Here is a 21,842-nt window from a genome sequence, read left to right on the forward strand (position 1 = left end):
GGTCTTACAGGACTGGATCTGAGTCACAGCTCTGTCACTTGCTGTCAGTGTGGCTCTGAGCAAGCTATCCCATCCCTCTGAGTCTCAGTTTCCTCACTTTAGAGGGAGTCTACTGGTGCACACCTCACACATACATTATAAAATTAAATAATACAGATGAAATACTTAGCATGCTGTTTGACACCCCCAAAAAGTGTGCAGTGAGTGTTATTATTATCATATAATTTTGTCCAAGATTGAGAAGCAGTGTTTGTGGACTCTGACCCAGATCTGCTAGATTCTAAAGCCCCTATTGATGTTTGTTTCTGTATTGTGTGCTGTCTGGAGGACTCCATGCCAATTCTTTCAAGAGACTATGACCCTGAAAGCAAAGAAGAGAGGCCCTGTTCTTTAATCACCGGGTGCTGATTAGGTTTGATTGCATGTTCCATGGTTATTATTGATCTGGGGAATGACTGATGGTCACTGGTTGTCACTGTCTCATCTTTACTATAATTGCATGAAATATTTGTCGGGGTTGAGCACCTCTTACTCAGATGCATTAACAATAATTTCCCCAAATGTGTTCCCTTGAAAGAGACTGAATTATTTCCAAAGGTCCTGTGCATCTCCTTTGCAATACAGGAAAAAGTGCATCCATAAATTACTCAGTTGACACAGATGGGGACCTGAATGGTAGAGTAGTCGGCTGCAAATTCTTCCCAGACACGTCCTGTCTGATGGCGGGACTGGCAGAGGCTCTAGGGGTGCCACCCTGGTCACACAGGAGCGTGACTCGTGGTTCCTCTCAGAGGAGGAAGTGGACAGGCTGCTAATCCATGTCGGGGCTTTGGTGTCTGACAGCAATGACTAAGGCAACTGGAAATTAATTTCCCTGCTGTGATACCTCTCTATTGATTTGCCTATCTTTTCATGGCTGGAACAGCTATGAAAGGATTCAGAGTAGAAAGAGTACCTGCTAATGCTAACACAAAATTGGATCCAAAGTCCTACTGCACTCCTTGCTGGCTATGCAATATTTTTTCTCTGACCCTCAGTTTCTTCATCTTTAAAATAGGGACATTCCCGCAGAACACATGAATAAATTTCCTGGCATGTATGAAAAGCTCATTTCCATGGAGTCTGAGAAACCTAAATCAGAGTTAGATTTTCTTTAAGAATTACTCTGGCATAAACAGCTTGGTTTTCCAAATATATTCTATTCCCCTCAAATAAGAGAACTCTCTTCAATTTTTTAAAAACTTTTGTCATTTCAGTCAATGATCAAAAATCAAGTTAATAGATTTGAGAAGACGGCGGAAGAGTAAGACGCGGAGATCACCTTCCTACCCACAGATACACCAGAAATACATCTACACGTGGAACAACAACTACAGAATACCTACTGAACGCTGGCAGAAGACCTCAGACCTCCCAAAAGGCAAGAAACTCCCCACATACCTGGGGAGGGCAAAAGAAAAAACAGAGACAAAAGAATAAGGACCGGACCTGCACTGGTGGGAGGCAGCTGTGAAGGAGGAGAAGTTTCCACACACTAGGAAGCCCCTTCACTGGCAGAGACGTGGGTGGCGGGGAGGAAGGTTCCTTCGGAACCACGGAGGGGAGCGCAACAACAGGGGTGCGGAGGGCAAAGCGGAGAGATTCCCGCACAGACGATCGGTGCCGACCGGCACTCACCAGCCTGAGAGGCTTGTCTGCTCACCCGCCGGGGCGGGCGGGGGCTGGGAGCTGAGGCTCGGGCTTTGGAGGTCGGATCCCAGGGGGAGGACTGGGGTTGGCGGCATGAACACAGCCTGCAGGGGGTTAGTGCACCACGGCTAGCTGGGAGGGAGTCCGGGAAAAAGTCTGGACCTGCTGAAGAGGCAAGAGACTTTTTCTTCCCTCTTTGTTTCCTGGTGAGCAAGGAGAGGGGATTAAGAGCGCTGCTTAAAGAAGTTCAAGAGACGGGTGCGAGCCGCGGTTATCAGCATGGACCCCAGAGAGGCGCACGAGTCGCTACGGCTGCTGCTGCGGCCACCAAGAAGCCTGTGTGTGAGCACAGGTCACTCTCCACACCTCCCCTCCCGGGAGCCTGTGCAGCCCGCCACTGCCAGGGTCCCGTGATCCAGGGTGAACTTCCCCGGGAGAACGCACGGCGCGCCGAAGTCTGGTGCAATGTCACGCTGGCCTCTGCCGCCGCAGGCTCGCCCCGCACTCCGTGCCCCTCCCTCCTCCCGGCCTGAGTGAGCCAGACCCCCGAATCAGCGGCTCCTTTAACCCCGTCCTGTCTGGGCAAAGAACAGACACTCTCAGGCGACCTACACACAGAGGCAGGGCCAAATCCAAAGCTGAGCCCCGGGAGCTGTGCAAACAACGAAGAGAAAGGGAAATCTCTCCCAGCAGCCTCTGGAGCAGCGGATTAAATCTCCACAATCAGCTTGAGGTACCCTGCATCTGGGGAATACCTGAATAGACAACGAATCATCCCAAATTGAGGAGGTGGACTCTGGGAGCAACATATATTATTTTTTCCCCTTTTCGTCTTTTTGTGAGTGTGTATGTGTATGCTTCTGTGTGAGATTTTGTCTGTATAGCTTTGCTTTCACCATTTCTTCTAGGGTTCTGTCCGTCCTTTTTTTTTTTTTTACTTTTAAAATTATTTTTCTTAATAATTATTTTTTATTTTAACTTTATTTTATTTTATTTTATTTTTATTTTAACTTTATTTTATTTTATCCTCTTTCTTTCTTTCTATTTTTTCTCCCTTTAATTCTGAGCCATGTGGATGACGGGCTCTTGGCGCTCCAGCCAGGCGTCAGGGCTGTGACTCTGAGGTGGGAGAGCCAAGTTCAGGACACTGGTCCACAAGAGACCTCCCATCGCCACGTAACATCAAACAGTGAAAATCTCCCAGAGATCATCTCCACACCAACACCCAGCTTCACTCAATGACCAGCACGCTACAGTGCTGGACACCCTATGCCAAGCAACTAGCAAGACAAGAACATAACCCCACCCATTAGCAGAGAGGCTGCCTAAAATCATAATAAGGCCACAGACACCCCAAAACACACCACCAGACATGGACCTGCCCACCAGAAAGACAAGATCCAGCCTCATCCACCAGAACACAGGCACTAGTCCCCTCCATCAGGAAGCCTACACAACCCACTGAACCAACCTTAGCCACTGGGGACAGACACCAAAAACAACGGGACCAATGAACCTGCAGCCTGTGAAAAGAAGACCCCAAACATAGTAAGATAAGCAAAATGAGAAGACAGAAAAACACACAGCAGATGAAGGAGCAAGGTAAAAATCCACCAGACCTAACAAATGAAGAGGAAATAGGCAGTCTACCTGAAAAAGAATTCAGAATAACGATAGTAAAGATGATCCAAAATCTTGGAAATAGAATAGAGAAAATGCAAGAAACATTTAACAAGGACCTAGAAGAACTAAAGAGGAAACAAGCAACGATGAACAACCAATAAATGAAATTAAAAGTACTCTAGAAGGGATCAATAGCAGAATAACTGAGGCAGAAGAATGGATAAGTGACCTGGAAGATAAAATAGTGGAAATAACTACTGCAGAGCAGACTAAAGAAAAAAGAATGAAAAGAACTGAGGACAGTCTCAGAGACCTCTGGGACAACATTAAACACACCAACATTTGAATTATAGGTGTCCTAGAAGAAGAAGAGAAAAAGAAAGAGACTGAGAAAATATTTGAAGACATTATAGTTGAAAACTTCCCTAATACGGGAAAGGAAATAGTTAATCAAGTCCAGGAAGCACAAGAGTCCAATACAGGATAAATCCAAGGAGAAACACGCCAAGATACATATTAATCCAACTATCAAAAATTAAATACAAAGAAAAAATATTAAAAGCAACAAGGGAAAAACAACACACAAGGGAATCCCCATAAGGTTAACAGCTGATCTTTCAGCAGAAACTCTGCAAGCCAGAAGGGACTGGCAGGACATATTTAAAGTGAGGAAGGAGAAAAACCTACAACCAAGATTACTCTACTCAGCAAGGAGCTCATTCAGATTTGATGGAGAAATTAAAACCTTTACAGACAAGCAAAAGCTGGGACAGTTTAGCACCACCAAACCAGCTTTACACCAAATGCTAAAGGAACTTCTCTAGGCAGGAAACAAAAGAAAAGGAAAAGACCTACAATAACAAACCCAAAACAATTAAGAAAATGGGAATACAAACATACATATCGATAATTACCTTAAATGCAAATGGATTAAATGCTCCCACTAAAAGACACAGACTGGCTGAATGGATACAAAACAAGACCCGTATATATGCTCTCTACAAGAGATCCACTTCAGACCTAGGGACACATACAGACTGAAGTGAGGAGATGGATAAAGCTTTTCCATGCAAATGGAAATCAAAAGAAAGCTGGAGTAGCAATTCTCATATCAGACAAAACACACTTTAAAACAAAGACTATTACAAGAGACAAAGAAGGACACTACATAATGATCAAGGGATCAATCCAAGAAGAAGATATAACAATTGTAAATATTCATGCACCCAACATAGGAGCACCTCAATACATAAGGCAAATACTAACAGCCATAAAAGGGGAAAGCGACAGTAACACAATCATAGTAGGGGACTTTAACACCCCACTTTCACCAATGGACAGATCATCCAAAATGAAAATATAAAAGGAAACACAAGCTTTAGATGATACATTAAACAAGATAGACTTAATTGATAATTATAGGACATTCCATCCTAAAACAACAGAATACACATTTTTCTCAACTGTTCATGGAACATTCTCCGGGATAGAGCATATCTTTGGTCACAAATCAAACCTTGGTAAATTTAAGAAAATTGAAATCGTATCAAGTATCTTTTCCAACCACAATGTTATGAGACTAGATATCAATTACAGGAAAAGATCTGTAAAAAAACAAACACATGGAGGCTAAACAATACATTACTTAATAACGAACTGATCACTGAAGAAACCAAAGAGGAAATCAAAAAATACAGAGAAACAAATGACAATGGAGACACGATGACCCCAAACCTATAGGATGCAGCAAAAGCAGTTCTCAGAGGGAAGTTTATAGCAATACAATCCTACCTTAAGAAACAGGAAACATGTCAAATAAACAACTTAAACTTGCACCAAAAGCACTTAGAGAAAGAAGAACAAAAAAACCCCAATTCGGCTTCCCTGGTGGCGTGGTGGTTGAGAGTCCGCCTGTTGATGCAGGGCACACGGGTTCGTGCCCTGGTCCAGGAAGATCCCACATGCCGCAGAGCAGCTGGGCCCGTGAGTCATGGCCGCTGAGCCTGCGCTCCGCAGCGGGAGAGGCCACAATAGTGAGAGGCCCGTGTACCGCAAAAAACAAACAAACAAACAAACAAGCAAACAAAAAACCCCTATGTTAGCAGAAGGAAAGAAATCATAAAGATCACATCAGAAATAAATGAAAAAGAAATGAAGCAAATGATAGCAAACATCAATAAAACTAAAAGCTGGTTCTTTGAGAAGATAAACAAAATTGATAAACCATTAGCCAGACTCATCAAGAAAAAAAGGGAGAGGACTCAAATGAATAGAATTAGAAATGAAAAAGGAGAAGTAACAACTGACACTGCAGAAATACAAAGGATCATGTGAGATTATTACAAGCAACTCTATGCCAATAAAATGGACAACCTGGAAGAAATAGACAAATTCTTAGAAATGCACAACCTGCTGAGACTGAACCAGGAAGAAATAGAAAATAAAAACAGACCAATCACAAGCACTGAAATTGAAACTGTGATTAAAAATCTTGCAACAAACGAAAGCCCAGGACCAGGTGGCTTCATAGGTGAATTCTCTCAAACATTTAGAAAAGAGCTAACACCTATCCTTCTCAAACTCTTCCAAAATATAGCAGAGGGAGGAACACTCCCAAGCTCATTCTATGAGGCCCCCATCACCCTGATATCAAAACCAGACCAAGATGTCACAAAGAAAGAAAACTACAGGCCAATATCACTGATGAACATAGATGCAAAAATCCTCAACAAAATACTAGCAAACAGAGTCGAACAGCACATTAAAAGGATTATACAACAGGATCAAGTGGTGTTTATTCCAGGAATGCAAGGATTCTTCAATATACGCAAATCAATCAACGTAATACACCAATTAACAAACTGAAGGAGAAAAACCATATGATCATCTCAATAGATGCAGAGAAAGCTTTCAACAAAATTCAACACCAATTTATGATAAAAAACCCTGCAGAAAGTAGGCATAGAGGGAACTTTCCTCGACATAATAAAGGCCATATATGACAAACCCACAGCCAACATTGTCCCAAATGGTGAAAAACTGAAACCATTTCCACTAAGATCAGGAACAAGACAAGATTGCTCATTCTCACCACTATTATTCAACACAGTTTTGGAAGTTTGAGCCACAGCAAGCAGAGAAGAAAAAGAAATAAAAGGAATACAAATCGGAAAAGAAGAAGTAAAGCTGTCACTGTTTGCAGATGACATGAAACTATACATAGAGAATCCTAAAGATGCTCCCAGAAAACTACTAGAGCTAATCAATGAATTTGGTAAAGTAGCAGGATACAAAATTAATGCACAGAAATCTCTTGCATTCCTAAACACTAATGATGAAAAATCTGAAAGTGAAATTAACATAACACTCCCATTTACCTTTGCAACAAAAAGAATAAAATATCTAGGAATAAACCTATGTAAGGAGACCAAAGACCTGTCTGCAGAAAATTATAAGACACTGATGAAAGAAATTAAAGATGATACAAATAGATGGAGAGATATACCATGTTCTTGGATTGGAAGAATCAACATTGTGAAAATGACCATACTACCCAAAGCAATCTACAGATTCAATGCGATCCCTATCAAACTACCACTGGCATTTTTCACAGAACTAGAACAAAAAATTTCACAATTTGTATGGAAACACAAAAGACCCCGAATAGCCAAAGCAATCTTGAGAACGAAAAATGGAGCTGGAGGAATCAGGCTCCCTGACTTCAGACTATACTACAAAGCTACAGTAATCAAGTCAGTATGGTTCTGGCACAAAAATAGAAATATAGATCAATGGAACAGGATAGAAAGCCCAGAGATAAACTCATGCACATATGGTCACCTTATCTTTGATAAAGGAGGCAAGAATATACAGTGGAGAAAAGACAGCCTGTTCAATAAGTGGTGCTGGGAAGACTGGACAGGTACATGTAAAAGTATGAAATTAGAACACTCCCTAACACCATACACAAAAATAAACTCAAAATGGATTAAAGACCTAAATGTACGGCCAGACACTATCAAACGTGTAGAGGAAAACATAGGCAGAACACTCTATGACATAAATCACAGAAAGATCCTTTTTGACCCACCTCCTAGTGAAATGGAAATAAAAACAAAAATAAACAAATGGGACCTAATGAAACTTAAAACCTTCTGCACAGCGAAGGAAACCATAAACAAGACCAAAAGACAACCCTCAGAATGGGAGAAAATATTTGCAAATGAAGCAACTGATAAGGGATCAATCTCCAAAATTTATAAGCAGCTCATGCAGCTCAATAACAAAAAAGAAACAACCCAATCCAAAAATGGGCAGAAGATCTAAATAGACATTTCTCCAAAGAAGATATACAGATTGCCAACAAACACATGAAAGAATCCTCAACATCATTAATCATTAGAGAAATGCAAATCAAAACTACAATGAGATATTATCTCACACCAGTCAGAATGACCATCATCAAAAAATCTAGAAACAATAAATGCTGGAGAGCGTGTGGAGAAAAGGGAACACTCTTGCACTGCTGGTGGGAATGTAAATTGGTACAGCCACTATGGAGAACAGTATGGAGGTTCCTTAAAAAACTAAAAATAGAACTACCATATGACCCAGCAATCTCAGTACTGGGCATATACCCTGAGAAAACCAAAATTCAAAAAGAGTCATGTACCAAAATGTTCATCGCAGCTCTACTTACAATAGCCAGGAGATGGAAACAACCTAAGTATCCATCATCGGATGAATAGATAAAGAAGATGTGGCACATATATACAATGGAATATTACTCAGCCATAAAAAGAAACGAAATTGAGTTATTTGTAGTGAGGTGGATGGACCTAGAGTCTGTCATACAGAGTGAAGTAAGTCAGAAAGAGAAAAACAAATACCATATGCTAACACATATATATGGAATCTAAGAAAAAAAAAAACGTTCACGAAGATCCTAGGGGTAAGACGGGAATAAAGACACAGACCTACTAGAGAGTGTACTTGAGGATATGTGGAGGGGGAAGGGTAAGCTGTGACAAAGTGAGAGAGTGGCATGGACATATATACACTACCAAACGTAAAATAGATAGCCCGTGGGAAGCAGCCGCATAGCACAGGGAGATCAGCTCGGTGCTTTGTGACCATCTAGAGGGGTGGGATAGAGAGGGTGGGAGGGAGGGAGACGCAAGAGGGAACAGATACGGGAACATATGTATAACTGATTCACTTTTTTATAAAGCAGAAACTAACACACCATTGTAAAGCAATTATACTCCAATAAAGATGTTAAAAAAAAAAACCAAGTTAATAAATATGTTAACAACTCATATAACCATAGAGGACATATTTCCTATTTTTCTTCTTAAAGAGTTAATAAATCAATTATGCTGACTTTAATCGAAGTCAATTTGAATTTTCAAAAAAGCCTAAGAATGAATTATTTTCTAGTTACCTTAAAAGGCACACTTAAATCAGGCCTAAGCTAGGATACCAGAAGTACGCAAAAATTACATCATCCAGTGGCAATAAACCTTATCAAGGAGGAAGAATCAGATGTTATTCTAAAGTTTCTATTTCCAATTATTTGTATAAACTTTGAACTACTGGGGTGATTACTGTGTTAAAATTGGACAATTTTGTGATTATTATCTAATGTAATCTTTAAAAAGATTCTATAAGGTATATATTATTACCCCTACTTTACAGATGGTGAAGTTAGGAGAGTCAGAAATGTTAAATAAATCAACCAAAATTCACACTGTGTGTCTAGTAAAGGTAGAAATTCAAACCCAGGTTTTCTTAAAGCCAAAGTCAAGGCTATTTTACCATATTAGGCTGAACTGAGGCCTTTAGCATGCATTGTCAGTATTCACTAGGGACTAAAGGAAAACAACAACTGATAAAAAATCTTTGCATTTTAATATCCCTAAGCAAGTATAAGTTCCACATGAACTGATTTCTTCAGGGGGCTCAAGACCCTAACAGCAAGTTCAAACACTAGGCTCTTGCTACAGGTATATGCTAGGGTGTAAAAGTTTATATAAATGCATTGATTTACTTAACAAAAATATATTAAGCACCTACCACGTGTCAGGAACTGTACTTAGCACTGAGGGTAAATAGTGACCAACACACCCAGACTCTGCCCCCAGGTTACATCCATGGCAGGGGGAGGGGGGGAAGGATGGAGATGAGTTCAAGAATAGTGTAAGAATATAATGGCAAACTCTGATGAACACTATTAAGGAAAGAAAATGAGGGAGCTCCGATTTAGCTTCTCTGTGTAGATTTTGTGGAGTATCAAGAAATGTTTCCCTGAGGACACATGAAGAAGTAACACTGAAGCAGAAATTTGCAGTGGAAGTCAAATTTAACTGGATAAGGGTCGGGAGGGAAGGCATTCCAGGAAGAGGTAACAGTGTTTGCAAAAATCCTGAAACTTGGGCACAGAAGAAACATCATGTATATGTGATAACAAAAAAAGGCCAGCATGACTGGAGCACCAAAAGGAAGGGGAAGCATGGACTGTAGTTTTGAAGCTGGCCACGACATTATCTCCCATCTCCTACCCAAATGCTCATCTATAATATGATGTTCCTCACCCACTACAATCTGAGTGGCTCTGTGACTGATCTGACCAAGTGGTGGCTATGAGAGAGGGTCATTTTGCATGTAACTTAGGCTTCTTGCCTCTTGGAAGCCAGCTTCTATGTAAGAAGTGTGCCTACCCTGAGAACAATATGTGTTGGGGCCCTGAAGGATAAGACGCCATGGAGTGGAGCAGAAGCCAAAGCACGCTGAAGTGCCAGACGTGCCCCACCCATGACTAAGAAGAAAATCATATTGGAAGTGAATCCTTTATCTAGCTGCCCCAGGCTGATGCCATGTGGACCAGAGAGAGACTACCTAGCTGAACCCTTCCTAAATTCTTAACTCCAAAATTATAAGCAAAATAAAGAGCATATTTTAAGCCATTAAGTTTTGGAATGAATGGCTTTGAAGCAATAGATAACCAGAACCTGCATATGGAAACAAACGGAGACAACCCAAATGAGAAGAAACAGAGGCTGTTTATTCAGAACTTGATACAGCATGGGAATCAGTCAACATCACTTGTGTTTGATGAGACTCAAAGGCAGACAGGAGAGGGGGAAAGGCTTATAGTGGAGAAAAGAGAAGGCTTCAGGTGTTAGCATGGGAAGCTGGAGATGAGCATCCTATGTGATTGGTTTGGGGACCCTACTTGGTTTCCTCTAGTTGGTCTCAACTTGGAAGCAGAGGCAGAAATTAAGGAAACTGGCAGTAACTGATCAAGTTCCAATTATTTGGGGCCAATTGCTACAGAGGTGGTTTGGCCTCATAGAGTTCTATTGTCCTACATGGTCTGGTCATTGTCCATTTATATATTCAGTATCTCAGGCAGCATTGTACAAGGTGAGGCTGTAGGAGTAGACAAGAAGCAAATCTCACCTCCTTAAGAATTTTAGACTTCATTAAGAATTTTGTTCCAGACATGACAGTTGGACTTGGCCTTCTGCTTGACCTACAGACACCCATATGGAAGAGAAGTAAAATTAAAGCTAGCACATAAAACATGGCATCCAAAAACACTGATGACAGATAACTGGAAATAATCTAGTGAGGCAGTAGGGATTAGGGAGGTTGAGTAAGAATACTGATAGGCCTTGATCAACGGGTTTTAGAGCCAAGCAACAGAGGATTCAGAAGCAAAGAACAATCTAAGACCCAAGCAAATGTCATCAAAGAAGGGCTTCAGGCCCCAGACTTGGACCCATTAACTTAATTCAACAGATGCTAACTGATCACCTTTTAAACATCAGGGACTGTTCTAGTGTTGGAGACATAGTATTGCACACAATAGCCAAATCCCTGCTTTCATGATCTCCACAATCTAGTGTCAAGGAGATAGACAGTAAATATGTAACAAGTAAACTGAGAAAATAAAGCATGGGGCTGGAAAGAAAGTGACTGGAGGGTGAGGGTGACTGTGTGGATGAATTTAGAAAGGGCAGTCCTGGGAGGCCTTCCATGGAGGTGGCACTGAATGGTGAGGAAGAGCCACTGACGGTATGACCTAGGGAAAGAGTGCACCAGGCAGACAAAACGGCCATGCAAAAGTCCTGCGGCAGGAAGGATCTGGGTATATTCAAGGGCCTGAAAAAGAGGCTGCTGCATCTGAGGATTATGAGCCGGAAGTCAAGGAATACAAGTGAGGTTAGGCTACAGCCAGGTCCCCCTGAGCCTTATATGCTTCTGTGAGGAGCCTGGATTTTATTTAAATACTATGTAAAGCAACTGGAGAGCTTTATGCTGGAGGGTGGGATGGGAGTAGGAGGTACTGATTCTATCAAACTTACATTTTTTTAAAGCTCACTTCCCTGTTCTTCAAAGACTAACCTTTAGCATGTGGATGTGAGTGGTAGAGTGGATGTGCTAGAGTGGATGTGAAATTCAGAGAAGACACTAGACTCTGACAGAAAAACCACACAAGGTACAGTCCTAGAATGAATGAGGCACTATGGATGCTATCAAGGCAAAGGAAGATGGTGGCCCTGTTTCCAGACATGGGATAGGTGTCAGGGGGGAAAATTAAAGACCCAGGCACCAAAACCACAGCCTAACATCAGAGTAACTCTCAGTATCATCAAACACAGCTATCACTTATTAAATATAAACTGTGCCAGACAATTAAATGTGCTGCCTTGTTGAATCTCCACAATCACTTTACGAGGTTAATACTGTTATCCGCATTTTACAGATGAGGAAACCAAAGATCAGAAAGTTAAAGGGACACGTTCAAGTTTATTCAGTTTGTAATCTCTGTGCTGAGATTCAGACATAATCTCCACAGCTGGTATTCGTTGTTTTTTTTTTTAAGAATTTTTTTAATTCTATAGTGCATTACAGCTTACTACACATATTGCTTCCCCAAGCAAGGCAGACGAGGTTTTAGTCACCTGAATATTGAAAGCAGCTTTCTTAAATACCCGACCCATGACCAAATCCACACTCTGCCCTCAAACCTGGGAGAGGATCAAGGTGCTCGCTAGTCCAAAGACCCAGATATGAAAATAGGATGAATGTGGTGGCCAAGAACTGGGCAGGCTCCAACATGCAGTATCTTGTTTCCCTTAAAATCATCACCAGCAATGCATAAAGAACCCACGTTTGGAAACAGATGAATTTCTCAGCTGCAGCCATTGCCTGCCGGTTGCCCCTGCCTGTGCACATGTATACAGATACACACGTACCCGCCTCTGCATATGCCCAGAGATAGGTACAGCATGTGTGCATTCTTTTCAGCTTTGCAGAAGCAGCAGATGGATAATTGCAGCCCCTAAGTGCCTAATCTGCTCTCTGGGACACGGGCAGATTTCTGAGCCAACAAACTTAATTGAACTTTCTATTCCAGCTGGAAAAGGTTACAGAGTTGCTGCGCACACAGCACAGGCAGAATGAAAAGGTCAGCGGCTCAGTCCTCTTTGTAATGGATTGACCAAAGGCATACTGTTTTGTTTTGTTTTTCTTCTTTTTTCATTCACTCTCCTCTTTCTCTCTCTTTCCTCCCTCCTTCCCTCTTTCCTTCCCTTCCTCCTTTTCTCTCTCTCTTTCCTCCCTCCTTCCCTCTTTCCTTCCCTTCCCCCTTCTCTCTCTCTCTCTTTCCTCCCTCCTACCCTCTTAACTTCTCTTCTTCCTTCTCTCTTTTGTTTTTCCCTAAATCTTTGCCACAACCACTGGATTGTAAAACTTCATTAGTCTAGCTCAGGTTCCCTCCCCAAGCATATAAAGACACGCAATTATGCTGACACTTCTCATGGTCCTCAGAAAGGTTGCTTAAGGCCCCATGCAAGAGAAGGAGAAGAATTTTGTTTCAAGGTAAGTGCCTGGGTTTTTTAAAGATCCTCAGATGAACAGTCAAAAACCCTCTACAAAAGCACATCTCAAAATTTAGCATGTATAAGAATCACCTTGAAAACTTCTGAATACTGATTCCTGGGCTTGTGCCCTGGAGATTCTGAATCAGATCAGGGTAGGGCCTGAGAATTTGCATTTTTATAAGCTCTCAGATGATGCTGATGCTGGTCTCAGGACAAAACTTGGAGAATTCCTGCTCTCCAATCCTGTCCCAGCAGAACCTTCTGACCTTTTCTCGTAGGTAAGTGCATCAGCAATGGCACTGTAACCCGAAATGCAAAAGATGAAGAGAAGGGAACCTTGTTCAAATTGCATTGGTTAGGTTGCTCTGAAGACTGTGCAATTCTGAGTGCTACATTTTAAGAAATCCACTGGAAGCTGGAATCTGTCCATAGATACACAACCTGGAGGCATGGTGGTGACATTGAACCTGGACCTTTAACAATGAGTAGGATTTGAATATGATGTGTTCTGGGGCAGGTAGAGGATGTTGACTCTTTCAATGGACTAGGGAACTTATTTTTTTTTTAGCTGAAAAGGAGATTTTTGAGAAACATGATTCCTGTCATCAAATACCTGAAATGCTGTCATGCAGAACAGGGATTAAGCTTTGCCACTGCAGCTCCAAAGGACTGAACCAGAAGTTGTAGGAGGGGGTACAATTTGGACTCAATTTAAGGAAGCTATATAAGGAAGTCGTTTCTAATAACTAAAATGGGAATTGAATCATTTGGTAGTGACCAATCAAAGACTGGAGAACCGCTTTCTTGGGGAGGCAGTAAAGCAGATTGGAGTATTACACAGAAAGTTGGACTAGATAGTTAATTTCTCCCAAAGCATTCTGCAGACAATTAGCGTTCAATAGATGTCAAAATAATATATCTCTTGATTTCCTTGTCTTATTTCCTATAGGATTTCTCAAATGAATCCCCCATGACTTCTTACTTGGATTCTAGAAGTAGCTTCTAATATGGTTTCCCTCCTTCAAGTTTTGCCTGCCGTTAAATCCATCCTTTATATGGCTGCCAGATAATTTATTTAAAATGTACATATTACCATGTCATCCTGTGGTGAAATTCATCATCTGCTTAATACACTTAACCATTTTACCATTGTCTATAAAATAACTGTCACTCCCTCTCGCATGGCATACAAAGCCTCTAGGACCTAGACACCACTTACCTCACAGGCCTCAATTCTCGCTATTCTTCTCCTCCAGCAAAAGTAGCTGGTTTGGATTTCTTCTTATGTAAGTTTATTGCAAGCATCGCTTAGCACAGATTGTCTACCTGGAATTTCTTTACCTTTTTTTCTCCACCCAGCTGACTCTTCCTTACCTCTCAAGACCCAATTCAAGGGTTATCTCTTAGAGGGAGCCCTTCTTGATACCTCAGGTTGGGATCAAAATGAAAAAAACACATAACCTGTTATTCACAGATGAGTGTGTTTTCCCTGATAGCTTCATATTAAGGTGAAAGAAGAAATTCTCAACTACAGAATGAGGTAGTATATTCCCAAGAAAATACAATGGAAACTAAGGATATAATTGTGTTTTAAAAAAAAAGTATCACTTGTTCAAGAGGCTGTAAAGGGAAATGCCTATGGGGGCCAGACAGGCACCATAAGGGTAAACCTGGCCAGGTGGAGACTGTGAAAAACTGGATAAGGGATGGCCATCCCAAGGGGCTGCCTCTTCTGCATTCTGACATAGTTACCATATGTATAGGACTGTGAGCCCAGTGTTTCTAGATCTTATTTCAAGAGAATACAAAATTTGGGTTTCTAAAGGGAACCTCATAGTCTTAAAATATTTTTAAAGTATTTACTTTTAAACATTGTATGGCACAAATACAGTATCTGCAGGGAAGATATGGCTCATAGGTTGCTATTTTGCAACCTCTGTTCAAAATCTTTTCTATGCTGGTATTTTAGCCTGTTATTCAACTGGCTGCCTCCGTACAAGAACTAGTAAGAATGGGTCACTCATCTTTATTAGGTGATGTGGGGCAGAAAAGAAAAGCACCAATTAGGGATTAAGATCACAACTTTCTTTGATTTAGCTCATCTTTAATGGTACGAGGTTAAGTACACCCTTTCATTTCCCCCATAACTCAGTTTCCTCAACTGTCATGTGAGAATCTTAATTTCTATTCTGTGTACCTCAAAGAGTGTTTGTGAAAATTAAGTGAGATAATGCAACTGAAACTGCCTTGAAAGAACACTTGCAGACGGAGGCACTGAAACCTAGCTTCCTATAGCAGAGGCATCTGGTGCTTCCTAATGGGCTAGTTCCACCATAAGGGTAAAATAAAAATGAGGTTGTTTTCGGGCAATAGTTTCTTCTGTTTCCCATAAACACTTTGGTTCAAGACAGGCCAGTTCAGTGGGTGAGGTTTAAGATTGATTGATGATTGGTTTCTCAATCTAGAGACCAACTGAAAGGACACATGGGCCTCTCCTCCCTACATGGACGCCTGAACCTTAGTTTAATATGTCAGATGTCCTCCCACACAGAGCTCCGCCAGACAACAGGGATTCTTGCCAATTGTTTTTGTTTTGGTTTGTTTTTTTTTCTTACTTTGGAGAAGTAAAGACATAGAGGAGAATCTCTCAGTTCAAGCAGGTGGCTTATACTGGAGTAGCTGGAGCTGACAGTTAACTCTCTGCGCTGTGCTTTAAACAAAAGACAGAAATTAGGCCCACCCAGAAGGAAAGAGGCTTGACAGAAATTCAAGTACTAATTGCAAATGGATTAAATCTACACAGCAGAATGGTTAAAAGCATAGGCTTTGGAGTGACTCTTAGTCTGGGATGAACTCTTGTTTTCTTTATACGGCCTTATAGTTGATTGATTCCAAAAAAGGGCGACAATTCTTTGCTTCTCCCTATATCCAAGCACTCTGCAATGTGACTTTGTAGCCCATCCCATCAAAAGGAAGAATCTGTTTCCCCACTCCCTGAATCTGGGTTGTCCTTGTGACTGGACTGACCAATAGAAAGTTGAGGGAGTTGCATTGCCAATTCCAAGCAGAGACCTCAAAAGAGCTCGAAGCAGAGACCCCTCCCCTTCTTTCTCCTCCTCCTCTTCTTCTTCTTTTTCTCCTTCTCCCCCTTCCCCCTTCTCCTCTCTTCCCCTCCTCCCCTTTCCCCCTCATTTAATTCACAGAAAATTCTAGGATGAGAAAAATGAAGCTCAGAGGGCTTAAGAAATGGGCCAAGGTCACACAGCCAGGAGAGCGAGGAGCAGAGACTGGGACCTGGTTCTGGCTGACTGCAAACCTCCTGGGTTTAACTACCATGCAACACTGGGTGACAAGGCCATTCTCTCACTGCCATCATGCTACTGCTTCTGATTGAGAGGAAACCAGACATTTGTTACTTTATAAATTCTTCCATCACTGCCTGTACCCTGGGAAGTCTGAGGTTTCACCCCAGTGAACTTCCCAGAATGGGATAGAATACAGTCCTGAACCTTCAAGAAGCAAATGTCACGTGGAGGAAACATTTGGAGAGATGTATCAATTGCATATCTCAAAAATACCTGCCTGGGATTAGGGAAGGCGAATTTCCAGGCAATCCAGATATCTGGAAGTAGATTCTTAAATGAAATAAAACCCTGCACGCCGTTTAAATCCATAGGCAGAAATCAATAGGCAGAAATGTTCCTGGAAAATTAGTTCCTGGAAAAGTGTGAACTCCTTGAAGTCAAGAGTCTTGTTTTTAAATTCTGTTTTCTGCCCTCCTATCAGACCATAGGCACACTGTAGGTGCTTACTAGAATTAAGTTCATTTAATTCAGAAACTAAAGGGCTGCGATAACATCTAAGCCAATACCCTCATTCTATAGGCATAGGAATGATGCTTAGAAAGATGACGTGACTTTCCAAATCAAAGTCTCCGAATTCTAAGTCCCGTGTACACTGCATATAATGTACAACCACTTGAATTGAAGGTGAAATAGAAGAAGAAACAGTAATTGTTTCCAATCATAATACTTGAGTCTGGGTGTGGTATAGGGGGAGTTAGAGGTCATCTAAACCAGCTCCCCAATGGGCGCTTAATCTTTTGTCATCTTTTCACCTGAAGGTACCCAAACTCTACGTAAACACTAGGAATGGGAGATTCCAGGTAACTTCAGGTAAAAGTAAACAGTGAGTAGCGAAACCTCTCAAAAGCATTATTTTCTGTCAACTATGGTTTTCAATTCCACTTTTAGAAACAATTAAAATACATCCCTTACAACAGTAGTCTGAGGTATAAGCAGCTTTAGTTTCTGGTAAGAAGCCTAGTTTTAAAGTTCATGTCCTTTTACATAGATGGTTCAGTATCTCCTACCTAATGTGCTTTCCCTAGCCAGACTCCATTACTCTTGGCATCTGGAAGGAAAGATTACAAGGGAGAAGTTCATTCCAGGTTCCACAGACCGTCAACTCCTTGGCTTCTATCACAAGCCTGCTAATTTCTGGGCTAAGAATTATTCAGGAGGCATTGAGCCATGACCACCTAGTGTCTTCATAATCACAGGACCCTAGCCAGTTAGCGCTGGAAGGGACCTTGGCGATAATTTAGTTCTGGCCTCTCATTTTGCAGATGGAGAGACAGAGGGTTAAAGTGACTTGCCCAAGGCCACACAGCTGGTTAATGGCAGAGCTGGACCTAGAGCCCATTGCTCCAGACTCCTGGTCCCATTGTCTGTCCACTCCCCTGTGCCGTCTCCTCAGGCTGCTCCGCTATCACCAAAGCAGCTGGAGCATTTACTTCTCAGTATCCAGCCCCTTAGGAAACAGACAGTGAAGCCTTTTCTCCTTGTCCCTCACAGCTCTCATCTGTCTTTCCCTTCCACCTAATGAATGGGGTGTTTCTGGCTCGACTGTACATGCTAAACGAAGGATGGCTTTTGACTTTCCCCTGAAACACTTGCTTGTACCTGATGAGGTCTATTGTATAATGCAGTGGACAGTTTTGTCCTATTTATGAACAATTTTTCAAAAGATAAAATCATGACTCCCATATAAATATGAAATGAACATGTGCCAAATATTTTATTTAACTCATGAATTAATGAGGGAACCGGTAAGATATTACAACCCATTCAAAGGAGAGTTTAAAGAACACACTCAGGCAACCAGGAAGGATCAGAAATGACAAATAGATGCAAAACTGGTCAATATCCATAGGGCAATAATCAATTCTTCTCCACTGAACACAATTTTCATTTCTACGAATAATAATCATTTGCATTATTACCAGTTTTCTTTTTACCGAGTAGTAAAATAGCTCAAAGACAACGAAAGGCAGACATACCCCAGAAGGGTGGGCTAGACAGGACCCTCAATAATTTGTTTTGCCCATTCCAAAGTCTTTCACGATTTTTCTGACAGCCCCAAGTGTTGATAACTATTTCCGTGATGACGGTATCTCGGAATGCCTGTAGGCAGGAAATAAAGTGTGTCACCGTCATTCTTACACACTCTCTCAGTGCCTAATTTCCTCACTCCCCCCTCCCTCTGAACACACATTCCATGGCCAGATATCACCAGTCTCCCAGCTTTTTTCTCTTAACAAGATGTCAAGACTGTAAACAATCTATGCAGCCTGATTAAAACTTCCTTTTGGTTCTTTCCTGCTGTTCAACTTTTGAAAACTCCCTTGACCTCTCTGAGCCTCAGATTCTTTATCTGTAAAATGGGGATTATGGTTTCTAACTCACAGGGCTTTTGTCTCCAATATTCAAATGGATTTATGGCTGTTGGATCATGTTTTCTTGATCTGGTTTGTCAGGGACATATGCTGGAGGTACATACACTTAGCTTATTTATTAGAAGGAGTATAAGGGCATATGTGAATATTGAATAAAAAGAAAAAATACTGTATCAGCATCACAGTCACCAAGACCCCAGTCATCTCAATAATCAACATTTATGAAGTATTAAGTGACACATTATTACGTACCTACTATGTGCCAAGCACTGTGCCAAGTATTTTATTTGTATTGTTCTTTTATCTTTACCATTACCTTTTGAAGTAGGTATACAATTATCTCCACCTCATAAATGAGGAAACTGGAGCGCAGACTGAGTAACTCTCCTAAAGTCCTACAGCTAATGAATGTTCATTACAATGTTCAAAAACAGCATTCTCTCGACAGAATAATACATACCCTTAACCATATGCAACACAAGCTTATTGGAAAGTGGTTGAAAATCACTTGGAATAGTAACTTACTTGCAAATTCTTTCTCTCTGTGGTAAACCCTGTATTTATACTTACCCTAAAAACTTCATTAGATTATTTTTCAGTATTAAATATAAAGCTTTCTTATTGGACACAGTTTGGGGCCAGTCACTTCAAAGGAAACTTCACATGTCTAATACTTTTTTCCCAGGCCATTCTACATATTCAAATAATTCAGTATGTAGAGACATTAAAAACACATACTCTGAGGTCTGGCTGAATTTGTCTCACTGTCCCACTCCCAGACCCTATATTAAATGTGAGTTTTTAGGCAATTTACTTACCCACTCTAAGTTTCAGTTTGCTAATCTGCAAACTGGGGTAATAATAATACCTACCTCATTGGGTGATTTTAAGGAATAAATGAACTAATTCATATAAGCACTTGGCCAGTCATTGAAAAATAGTAAATATTCAATAAATATTAGACATTATTAACACAAATTTTTCTATTACTATTAACAGAGAATACTGCACAAGGCATAATAACTAAAGCAAAACCAAGTTGGTGTAGTCACATGGCCCAAATGATAACTGTGTAGAAATAAGGCACTGAGTCTTGATAACCAATTAAACATCCATTTCTTTGTAAGCCATGAAATGTTATGCAAATTAATGGTGCCTAATTTCTGACCTTAAATGACGTGTATTTTGAGGATCTGTAAGGTTTCAAGGGGCAAAAGCCAGTGTCTCAAACTGGCACACAAATAATGAAAAGTGTTGGAAAGCTTTGGAAGATGCCTCCCTTTACCCAGGAACAAGAAGAACCTTTTCTTGTTTCCAAAAGAGAAGGGCCACAGACTAGGACATATATTTTCTCTGTTTTTCTCTTCGAGACCAACATGGCTTCTCATGTCTTTTTCTTCCTGCTTGTCCACTCCATTCCCTTCTCCTTGAGTCCATCTTCCTTGGTCAACTCTTCAACTTGTGCAACCATCCTCATGACCTTACCACACAATGGCAGTCTCAGCCTTTCTGTGAACAGGACCCTGCTAACTCTTAGCTCACTGACTCAGTCTGTATCCCAATTCTGAATTTCCAGGAGAAAGAGTCAGAATGGCACAGCCCACCCTCTGGGTTGGTTCCACAGTGATATCCCTAACTTGTCCAATCATCTTTGGCCATAGGCAGCCAGGTTATATAATATTAGCCAGGCAGAGGGGACCCCTCCTATGTGAAAGAGGAAAGTTTCAGATACCCCAAGCAGGGTAAACTACTCTATATATCAACTCAGACCAACTTGATTAAATTCTTCAAATCACCATAAAGGAAGTGATTTTCAGGCAGAAAACAAGGGGTGGAATCCTGACAAGCTGGGTAGATTCTCACTTTAATTCATTAATGCTCCGATTATTTACAGTGTGACCATTTCAGAGCCCAGGGAGATTTTTCTGGACAAATGATTACGTTTCTTCATCCAAGAAACAGAATTTACATGTGCTGCTGCTGACAGCTCTGTGGCTGAGATGCTCTACTCAGCCACTGCCCTGGGTGTTTGGGGTGATATTTTAGAGCTTAGGATTTGACTGTGTCTTGACCATATCCTCTGACATCACTGTGAACCAGTGGGGAATCTTAGCTTAATAGCATTTGACCAGAGGGTGGACACAAGGGAGCTTTGTGATATAAATATCTAGGGGCATTACTATTAATGCCGTCTATTCAGTGGTGCGGAAAGAAATGTGTTATAACTCTCCTCCCAGAGCATATATATTGAAGAGAAGCATTCTGCATGAACTCATCAGAGTGCCTTTATTTTGCTTATGCAAAGATAACTTGAAGGGATGGTGCTATATGCTGATTTTAAAAGGGTCAGCAAGGGTTTAGAAAATAATTTGAGAAAATTTAGGATTCAGAGTTTTTAAAAAACAGTCGCATGGGATAGTAGGGCAAGCATAGCAAACATTTTGGTCTGGGAACAGCTTCTGTTTGGAGTGGTGGGGTAAACACTGTGCTAGTTGGCAGAAGACCTGTGCTCACTTGGCCCTGATACTTCATAGCTGCAGGGACTAGAAAAAGTCACTTCTGTAAGACTGAGTTCTGTCACATGTGAAATCCATATCCTTGTCATGGATAGTTGTGAGGGTCAAAGCTAATAAATTAACAGGCATGAAAGAACAGACAGCTAAGTTGTCTATAAATATGGTAAGTTTTAGATCCGTCATCTCATGTGACCATTGGAGAAAGTGAGGACCTAGGGAGGTCAAGTGACTTGGAACTATTTGGTGTCATCTGGTTGGCTGTACAGTTCACATCTCTTGGCTCTCAAGTCAATGCCAACAAAATGCTACCTTCAAGTCTCTAACAACCTATCATTTACCTGACTCTATTCATGGTTGGGCAGAAATGTACTCAAGAATTTTGAAAGC

The 21,842-nt window shown here is 41.2% G+C and overlaps 1 protein-coding gene across 4 annotated transcripts in view; it reads right to left on the reverse strand.

The window, feature by feature from the left end:
• The window catches only part of BRINP1 (BMP/retinoic acid inducible neural specific 1), a 423,362-nt gene extending 404,233 nt beyond the window's left edge, over nt 1-19,129 (reverse strand). For all 4 annotated transcript variants that reach the window (XM_079927237.1, XM_079927235.1, XM_079927238.1 and 1 more), the window contains exon 1: nt 18,544-19,129. The gene's annotated coding sequence lies outside the window, so the exon portion shown is untranslated. The remainder of the gene's footprint in view (nt 1-18,543) is intronic.
• Nucleotides 19,130-21,842: the final 2,713 nt, after the last annotated feature.

Source organism: Stenella coeruleoalba, assembly GCF_951394435.1.
Source record: "Stenella coeruleoalba genome assembly, chromosome: 7".
Classification (NCBI taxonomy): Eukaryota; Metazoa; Chordata; class Mammalia; order Artiodactyla; family Delphinidae; genus Stenella; species Stenella coeruleoalba.